At 40.8% G+C, this 9,584-nt stretch overlaps 1 protein-coding gene across 1 annotated transcript in view; it reads right to left on the reverse strand.

The window, feature by feature from the left end:
• Positions 1–9,289, reverse strand: part of SLC16A3 (solute carrier family 16 member 3) — a 55,580-nt gene extending 46,291 nt beyond the window's left edge. The window contains exon 1 of the mRNA XM_083148674.1: positions 9,189–9,289. The gene's annotated coding sequence lies outside the window, so the exon portion shown is untranslated. The remainder of the gene's footprint in view (positions 1–9,188) is intronic.
• Positions 9,290–9,584: the final 295 nt, after the last annotated feature.

Genomic DNA, 9,584 nt, shown 5'->3' on the forward strand with positions numbered 1-9,584 from the left:
GTGAACATGAAAAATTACATTTTTTTACACAAAAATGCAGTTCTGGCTCAAAATTTTTCATTTTCAGAAGGTATGAAGGAGAAAAAGCACCCCAAAATCTGTGCCCCAATTTCTCCAGAGTACGGCAATGCCTCACATGTGAACAAAAAATACCAGTTGGGTGCATGGCAGGACTCAGAAGGGAAGGAGTGATTTTTGGATTTTGCAGCACAGATTTTGGTGGAATGAATGGTGGGTGCTATGTTGCACCAATACAGTGGAACCCCCCCACAAGTCACCCCATTTTGCGAAGTACACCCCTCAGGGAATTCATCTAGGGGTATAGTGTACATTTCAAACCCCCAGGGGTTTCACCAATTTTGATACAAGTGGGCAGTGAAAATGAAAAATTACATTTTTTTACACAAAAATGCAGTTCTGGCTCAAAATTTTTCATTTTCAGAAGGAATGAAGGAGACAAAGCACCCCAAAATCTGTGCCCCAATTTCTCCCGAGTACGGCAATGCCTCATGTGTGACCAAAAAGTGGCAGGACTCAGAAGGGAAGGAGTGATATTTGGAGTTTGCAGCACAAATTCTGGTGGAATGATGGTGGGTGCTATGTCGCATTAGCAAGACCCCCAAAGCACCAATACAGTGGAACCCCCCCACAAGTGACCCCATTTTGCAAACTACACCCCTCAGGGAATTCATCTAGGGGTATAGTGTACATTTCAAACCCCCAGGGGTTTCACCAATTTTGATCAAACTGGGCAGTGAACATGAAAAATTACATTTTTTTACACAAAAATGCAGTTCTGGCTCAACATTTTTCATTTTCACAAGGAATGAAGGAGAAAAAGCACCCCAAAATCTGTGCCCCAATTTCTCCCGAGTACGGCAATGCCTCACATGTGACCAAAAAATACCAGTTGGGTGCATGGCAGGACTCAGAAGGGAAGGAGTGATTTTTGGATTTTGCGGCTCAGATTCTGGTGGAATGAATGGTGGGTGCTATGTGGCATTAGCAAGACCCCCGAAGCACGGTGAAATTATGAACCTAATATTCCATAGATGTGTGGTATATTTTAAAACACTCCTTTATACATAGGCCGGGTTTGTCGGGGCAAGTGTCACACTGGAAAATAGTTTGCTTTCTTATTCCCTTTTTATAGCAAACTTTGCACCTTTTTTGTGTCCTGCCCTTTTTTCCAGTGGAGGGGATTTCATCAGGAAAATGCTGCCCTGGTACAATACGGGGGCCAGTACTAGAAGTACTGGGGCCCTCTGCCTGCTGGTTCCCAAATATTAGGCCCTTTATGACTTCCTCTTGAAAGTGCATAAATGTCCCCCTCTGGCCGGTAGAACGGAATAGCACGTAAGCGTTATACAGTGCCATCTGGATGATATACACGGCCACCTTCTTGTACCAGATTTTTGTTTTCCGCAGGGCACTGTACGGCTTCAGTACCTGATCTGAAAGATCCACTCCGCCCATGTACCTATTGTAATCCAGGATACAATTAGGTTTTGAGGTGTGGGTACTGGTACGTCGTACAGGGACGGAGGTGGTACTGTCTCCGTGAATTGTTGTCAGTATAAGGACATCCCTCTTGTCCTTATATTTGACCAACAACATATTTTCGTTGCATATTCCCCTGCTTTCACCCCTTCTCATTACTTGGGCAATGTGCGTTTTTGGGAGGCCTCTTTGGTTCTTGCGCACAGTACCGCAAGCTGCTGTACCTCTTGAACCAAGGGCCTTAAACAGGGGGATGCTAGTGTAAAAGTTATCCACATAGAGGTGATAACCTTTATCCAGGAAGGGGTGCACTAAATCCCAGACAATTTTCCCACTAACACCTACGAGGGAGGGGGGGCATTCTGGCGGTTCAATTCTTGAATCCTTCCCTTCATAAACCCTAAACCTGTGGGTGTACCCTGAGGTGCTTTCACACAGTTTATACATTTTTATGCCATACCTTGCCCTCTTACTGGGAAGGTACTGGCGGAATTTAACCCTTCCTTTAAAATGTATAAGGGACTCGTCGATACAAATAAATTTTTCAGGGATGTACACCTCTTCAAATTTGGCACTGAAATGATCAATGACCGGCCTGACTTTGAATAGCCGGTCAAAGGTGGGATCATCTCTGGGTGGGCACTGTGCATTATCGGTGTAATGTATAAATTTAAGAATTGTCTCAAATCGAGTCCGGGTCATGGCCATACGGTAAAATGGAGTACTGTACAGAACATCTGTACTCCAATATTGCCTAATTTCTGGCTTTTTTACTATGCCCATATGAAACACCAGACCCCAAAACGTCATCATCTCTACTGCATCTACAGGGGTCCACCTAGCAAATGATGACGTGGGGTTTTGAGCAATAAACTGCTGGGCATATAAATTAGTTTGGTCCACCATTAAATTTATAAAATCATCAGAGAAAAATAATTTGAAAAAGTCAATTTCTCTGAGACCTGTGGAATCAAATTGGATTCCTGGCATGGCCAAAAACTCAGGAACCTGGGGCTCAAAATTGTCTGGTGGTGGGGTCCATACAAGATCAATTGTTGGGGGGGGGGTCTCAGCTGCTCTACGGGGGCGTCTTTGAGGGGGTCCCTCATCACCAGAGGAGGAAGAGGAGCTTAAGACGAATCCTTCAAATTCCCCGCTTGCATCACTGGCTGTGTCAGAGTCAGAAGCAAGCATGGCATATGCCTCCTCCACTGAATACATTCTCCTGGATGACTGGGAGGACATTTGGGAGGACATTTGGGAGGACATTTGGGATGCCATTTTTATTTTTGTGTTACTGGTAGTGAAATGTTTCAACACGTGTATAGTGTAGGGGGGGGTACAAACTTTATTTCAACCTGGGGGGAATGTAGTGTGTAATGTGTATGTAGTGCAGAAAAAAAAAATACTTTATACCAAAAAAGAAAATTGAAGGGGTTAAAAAAAAAAAATTGAAGGGGTTAAAAAAAAAAAAGGTCCTGCGCCAAAAATTGAGCACAGATGTTGGTCAGTAACGTCTGTCACTGAACAGCGCTCAAAGGCAACAGGAATTTGATCAAAAAAAAAAAAAATAGATCAACCCTGTGCCGAAAAAGCTGATCAGTGATGTACGTCACTGATCAGCGCACAGTGGCCACAGGACACCCACAAAATCACAGTGTGTGTAAAAAAAAAATTAAAAAAAGACCACACAGCACCCACAAAAAAAAAAAAAGGTGATCAGTGATGCGACACTGATTACCAGTGAGGGGCAGCAGGTGCACAACCTTTGGTGCAACTGACAGGTATATATAAAAAAAAAAAAAACCTCTGTACCCCCAAAAAAGTTGCTGATCACCTCAGATATAGTGATCAGCACAAAAGGCGGGGGCAGCAGACACAAAATTTAGCACTCTCTATCACTCTCTGTCACTATCTCTCTCTATCTCTCTATCTCTCACTATCTATCACTCTATGACACTGCAGCAGCAGCACTGACAGGTATATATATATATAAAAAAAAACCTGCGCCCCCAAAAAGTTGCTGATCAGTTAATTTATACTGATCAGCACAAAAGGAGGGGGCAGCAGTCAGTTATATAAAAAATATATAGCACAATCTGTCACTATCTCTCTCTATCTCTCTCTCTCTATCTCTCTCTATCTCTCTATAACTATCACACTGCAGCAGTACAAAATATAGCACTCTGTCACTAGGCCTCTCTATCTATCTATCTCTCTCTATCTCTCTATCTCTCTCTATCTATAACTATATCACACTGCAGCAGCACAAAATATAGCACTCTCTGACACTATCTCTCTCTCTATCTCTCTCTATCTCTCTCTATCTCTCTCTATCTATCTCTATCTATCTCTCTATCTAGCTATTACACTGCAGCAGCACAATTTCACAGCACAGTATCTCTCTCTATCTCTCTCTATCTCTCTCTATCTATCTCTCTATCTAGCTATTACACTGCAGCAGCACAATTTCACAGCACAGTATCTCTCTCTATCTCTCTCTATCTCTCTCTATCTCTCTCTATCTATCTCTCTATCTAGCTATTACACTGCAGCAGCACAATTTCACAGCACAGGAAGGCACAAGTAGCAACAGGATCCAGGAAGCATCCAGCACACTACAAGCACAGATCAAGCAGTGATCAAGCAGTGATGAAGCAGTGATCAGGTAAGTATGGAGCAAGGTTCTGGTCAGTATATGGCGGCAGGTGGGCACGGTGACCGCACTGCACGCTATTCCAGACCGGAATGGCGTCTGCAGTGCAGTCACCGTTAGTTTAAACCCCCCTCCATGGCTGTGATTGGTCCGTCGGTCCGACGGACCAATCACGGCCTTTGGGGGCGGGCGGGGTGAGGTGGGGTGACACCAGTGTCACCCTTACACCCCGCGGTGATTGGTGCTGTACTTTACAGCACCAATCACCTCCGATCCCGTGTCACCGGCGAACGTTATTCGCCGGTGACACAGGAAAACGCTGTGAATGGCTGTTCACACTGAACAGCCAATCACAGCGATCGCCGACGGGGGGGCGGCATCGCAGCCCCCCCTGGGCATGCACGGACATGTCTGCTGTCAGGGACAGCAGACATGTTGAAACTGTCACCGCGTCTATAGACGCGGTGACAGTTTAAATCCATGACGTACATTTACGCCATGTGTCGGGAAGTGCTTCCCGACCATGACGTAAATGTACGTCAAATGTCGGGAAGGGGTTAAACATGACCTCTAACACAAAATGAAAGCATTACAAGGACAGAGCAAATAAATCATTACTTGCCTTACATCATCTATTCTATTTACCAGGTTGTGGCAGTGTCTCTGTTGTGATAGAGACAAAATGATCGAGATGAGAAAAAGAGAGAATATCTGCATTCTAATTAATGCATGCTAAGGAATCTGTTTTTTAGCATCAGGTTTCCTTTTTTTAAGCTGGGCATACACTAGGTGACTTCTCCACTCGGATAAGTAGCCTGCAATTTGCCCGTGAGCTGTGTTATAGTATATGTGGCCATACACTGCTGTGACTTCTCACAGCAGTGTAGAGGCAGACATTCCCACTTGAGCCAGCCCAGGACCTGCCAGTGCTATATATTGCATGCTGCTCTTTTTCATGTGATATATAGCATGCCATCCCAGACAAGCTTGCCCGACTTGGAAGCCATCTAGCAAATTGTATCTGTAGCTGGTGTGACTCGCAGGCTTCAGTGGTCCTCACATCGGGCCTGCTGTCAATCACATGCAATTTGGTCACTTTTCATGATCCCCACAATCACATGAAAGTGCTCAAATTGCATGTAAATTGCCATACTGTATGGGGGCCTTTATTTTCTTGGATTTTAACAATTGAGGGCACAAGCTCTGGTGCCTCCATACAAGAAGCCATTCCATAGAGGCTCCATAGCAGTGAAAGATAACCAAATAAGGGGCAAATTGCATATTGCACTCAATACATCTCAACACTTAGGGATACATTTACTAAAGCTTCCAACAAAGAAAAGTGGAGATGTTGCCAATAGTAACCAATCACATTCTGTTTATCATTCTAGAAATCCCACTGGCATTTTCTGGACATTCCCCCAGCCATTGGTAGGGAGGGCCACTGTGTGTATGGTCCTATATCTATTGTCCAACTGCAGACCCTCCAAATATTCTGCTAATAACTTGCACGTATTGCAAATATAATATAATATGTTGCAGTTCAGCTGTATTATCTGGACAGTTTAGATTGAGGTGGGTTTAGGCAATACGTGCAAGTTTTTAGCAGAATATTTGGAGGATCTGCAGTTGGACAATAGATATAGGACCATACACACAGTGGATAAAGGTGTGATTAAATCCAGCAACTGTGGTAAAATGTATCATATTAGTTACACTCGGACTATCTAGCAATACTGTAACAACTACATAAGCAATTGTGCTACCTAGAACAGACAATAATTTCAGTTGTTACATACACTGATACGCACAAAAGGCAGAAAATAACATCAACACAGTGCAATATTTTAAATCACTTTTCTCTTTAATATTCACACATTTTTGTCTATATTTTCGCTGGCTTGCAGCAATTTTAAATTAATACAAATAAAAGGTATATTTTATTATTGAACTTGTCAGTGGACACTCTCAATGGGATTCAATATATTCAATATCAGTTGAATGAGTGCCTCGAATTGGGAATCTTTCTTCTTCTCAATTGTACTAGTAACATATATTCCCAGGGAGCACCTCCAGAACTAAAAGGAACATAAAAGATTCAGAAAAATCTGGAAACAACTGAAGCCTAAAATAGTAGTTCTTCTGTGTGGACCACTACAACTCTACAAAAACTGGGGCAGAGAAGTAAGAGGAGTTGTGCAATCAGCGGGGTGGCAGCTACCTGTTCACTGGGCTCCGAACACTTGCATCCCAGCGAGCAAGTCTGAATTAGGCCCAGAGTGTCCTTCAGAATATGTGTGAGAAGCACAGAGTTAGTGTGAGAGGCACAGTGTTATGCAATGTTATGAATGGTGAATCTTAGGGATCTGTACTTGGGCCGGGATGCAGTTTAAATCCCGGCGGTCGGGATTCCGGCGTCGGGATTTTGAACGCCGGGATCCCGACCGCCGGGATTTCATACTGAATCCCTTGGGCCAGTACTTTTTAATATCTTTATTGCTGCCATTGCAAATGGTATTGAAGGGAAACTATGCATTTTTGTAGATGACACAAAGGCATGCAACAGGGTAGACACACCAGGAGGGGTAAAACAAATAATTGATGATATAGGTAGATTAGAGGAATGGTCAAGAGCATGGCAACTACAGTTTAATATTTTTAGACTAGAGAAAAGATAACTCTGTTTTTAGGGGCACTATCTTATACTGTTAAAATATTTTAATTTTAGTTAAATCAATTAAAGAAAAACGACTGGGAAACAAGTGTGCCCCCCTAGAGTCACACGTGTGCCACACGAGCGAAAAGGCCAGTTGGGACTCTAGGGGGGCACACTTGTTTTCCAGTGCTATGAACAGTTCAGAAAAATAGAACAAATGTAATTTGAATTTTGATCATATGTGCAACAGTTAATTGTGAACCATGGAAGGATATTATGAATAATATTGGGGTTCCCTGTACAGTGGCGGACACCACTGAAACACCATAATTTCCCAAATTTTTAATCTTGTAAACTTTATATATTTCTTTAAAAAAAAATTTGACTGCCTTACTGATTGACTCAGTCGATACACTCACTTCACCCTCTTTTTATGAAAAATTATTAATCGTCACTCACTCAATATATCAAAAATTCAGCATTGCTGATCAGTGACCCATGTGTTTTCGTGGAGGATCACAGTTGGTGTCTACTGACGACATAAGCTGATACACTCATCACAATTTATTGGAATTAATCCCTTAGATGCGTGAGTTACACTTGTAGTACCAGTGTTCAGGTGCATTTATTGTATGACCCAGAAGTGTTTCAGTACACCGAGGACAGAGCCCAAGAAATCTTTTTGGGTCCTATCACGCACCAATAATATTCTCACTTGGGTTCATTTATTTCCTAGGTGTGCTAGTCATATTTATAGTACCAGTGGTCAGGTACAATTATTGTATGACACAAAGTTACCCCAGTATATTGAGGGCAGAGCCCAAACTCTTTTTGGGTTCCATTTTCACATAAATAATATTCCAACTTGAGTATACTGCACTATTTCCTTATTCTTACTCTCCCCCCCCCCCCCTTTCCTATCCCTGTCTATCAGGTTATTGTTGTACAGTGTGTCGTTTTTCTTTAATTGATTTAAATAAAATTAAAATATTTTAACAATATAAGATAGTGCCCCTAAAAACAGAGTTATCTTTTCTCTAGTCTAAAAATATGGTTACCCATAACTCTAGGGAGCACCACCAACTAATATATGTTTGATATTTGTATCATTATGTACATAAAAGTTGGTTCACAAATTTAAACTAATAATTGTTCAGGTCAGTGCAAGCCACAGTCTTTTTTAACTACAGTTTAATGCCAACAAATGCAAACTCATGCACTTGGGTTTCAAAAACTCAAAGGCTAAATATAGGATAATGGAAATATATTGGAAACTACTGAGGAGGACAGGGATCTAGGTGTCACTATTTCAGGTGACTTGAAGGCAGGTAGGCAATGTAGCAAAGCAAGGAAGAAGGCAAGTCAGATGCTTGGTTGCATAGGGAGAGGTATCAACAGTAGAAAGAAAGAAGTAATAATGCCACTGTATAGGTCATTGGTACAACCTCATTTAGAATCAGTGGCGTAAGTTCGTCTCAGGTGCCCGGAGGCAAGATGAATGCTTGTGCCCCCCCAAACCCTACTATATATATATATATATATATATATATATATATATATATATATATATATATATATATATATATATATATATATATATTGGATTTGTGGCCCTTTTCCTTGATCCCACCACGTGTCTGGATAAAAGGATATATATATATATATATATATAGATATCTATATATATAGATATCTATATATATATATATATCTATATACAGTATATAGATATATAGATATAGATATATAGATATATCTATATAGATATATCTATATAACTATATATATATATATCCAGATTGTAAAGCAGCACTCACAATATTCATGCAGATTCTTGCTGGGGTGCCAGTAAGCCCAGGCTTCACAGGTAAAGTCCTATGTATGCCAATACACATCCAAATTTTGGGAACAATTCTTCCACACTGTCAGCAGGAGACTGGGCTGTATCGAGGTCTTGAAAAAGAGTCCTGTTGAGACTCGAAACGTCGACCACTATGTTGGATTTTAAGAGGATGAAATAAACTTGAAAGTTTTAACTGTATCAAGACTGGTGAGTGCGCTCTGTGGAAGAATTGTTCCCAAAATTTGGATATATATATATATATATATATATATATATATATATATAGATATAGATATATATAGATATATATTATATATATATAGATATATATTATATATCTATATATATATATATATATATATATATATATATATATATATATATATATATATATATATATATATATATAGCACAAGGTAAACCAGCGGCACTCGCATATAATAAATACACTGACTCAAAGAGCTCAGTTGAATGACATGTTTCGGTTTTTATTAACCGTCCTCAGATACAACAAAGTGACAAAGAAAGCTTACCTTTATAACTGTGCACAAAACCATCACCACCTACACCGTGCTGGATACCGGAAGTTCACTGTGTCTCAGCAGAAACCTTCCAGACATTCCAGGGAAACACCAGGTCATAGCATAAACATTCCATCAGGCTGTGTGTTAAAGTGACAGGATGTATTAATATAAACGTAAACATCAGAAAATCAGTATCAAATCTATACTGATATAATAAGATATATTCATGTAGCAAATGTGCTGTCTATTCGTCTGAACCTCGGAAGGCACCGCGACTGTTGTACTGTTGTTTGGAGTAAAGAGTGCCGGCTATCTACTCCTGTATATATATATATATATATATATATATATATATATATATATATATATATACACAAGGCTCCGACTGGCGGGGGGGGGGGAGCG

This window comes from Crinia signifera, chromosome 6 (assembly GCF_055691185.1).
Source record: "Crinia signifera chromosome 6, ASM5569118v1, whole genome shotgun sequence".
NCBI lineage: Eukaryota > Metazoa > Chordata > Amphibia > Anura > Myobatrachidae > Crinia > Crinia signifera.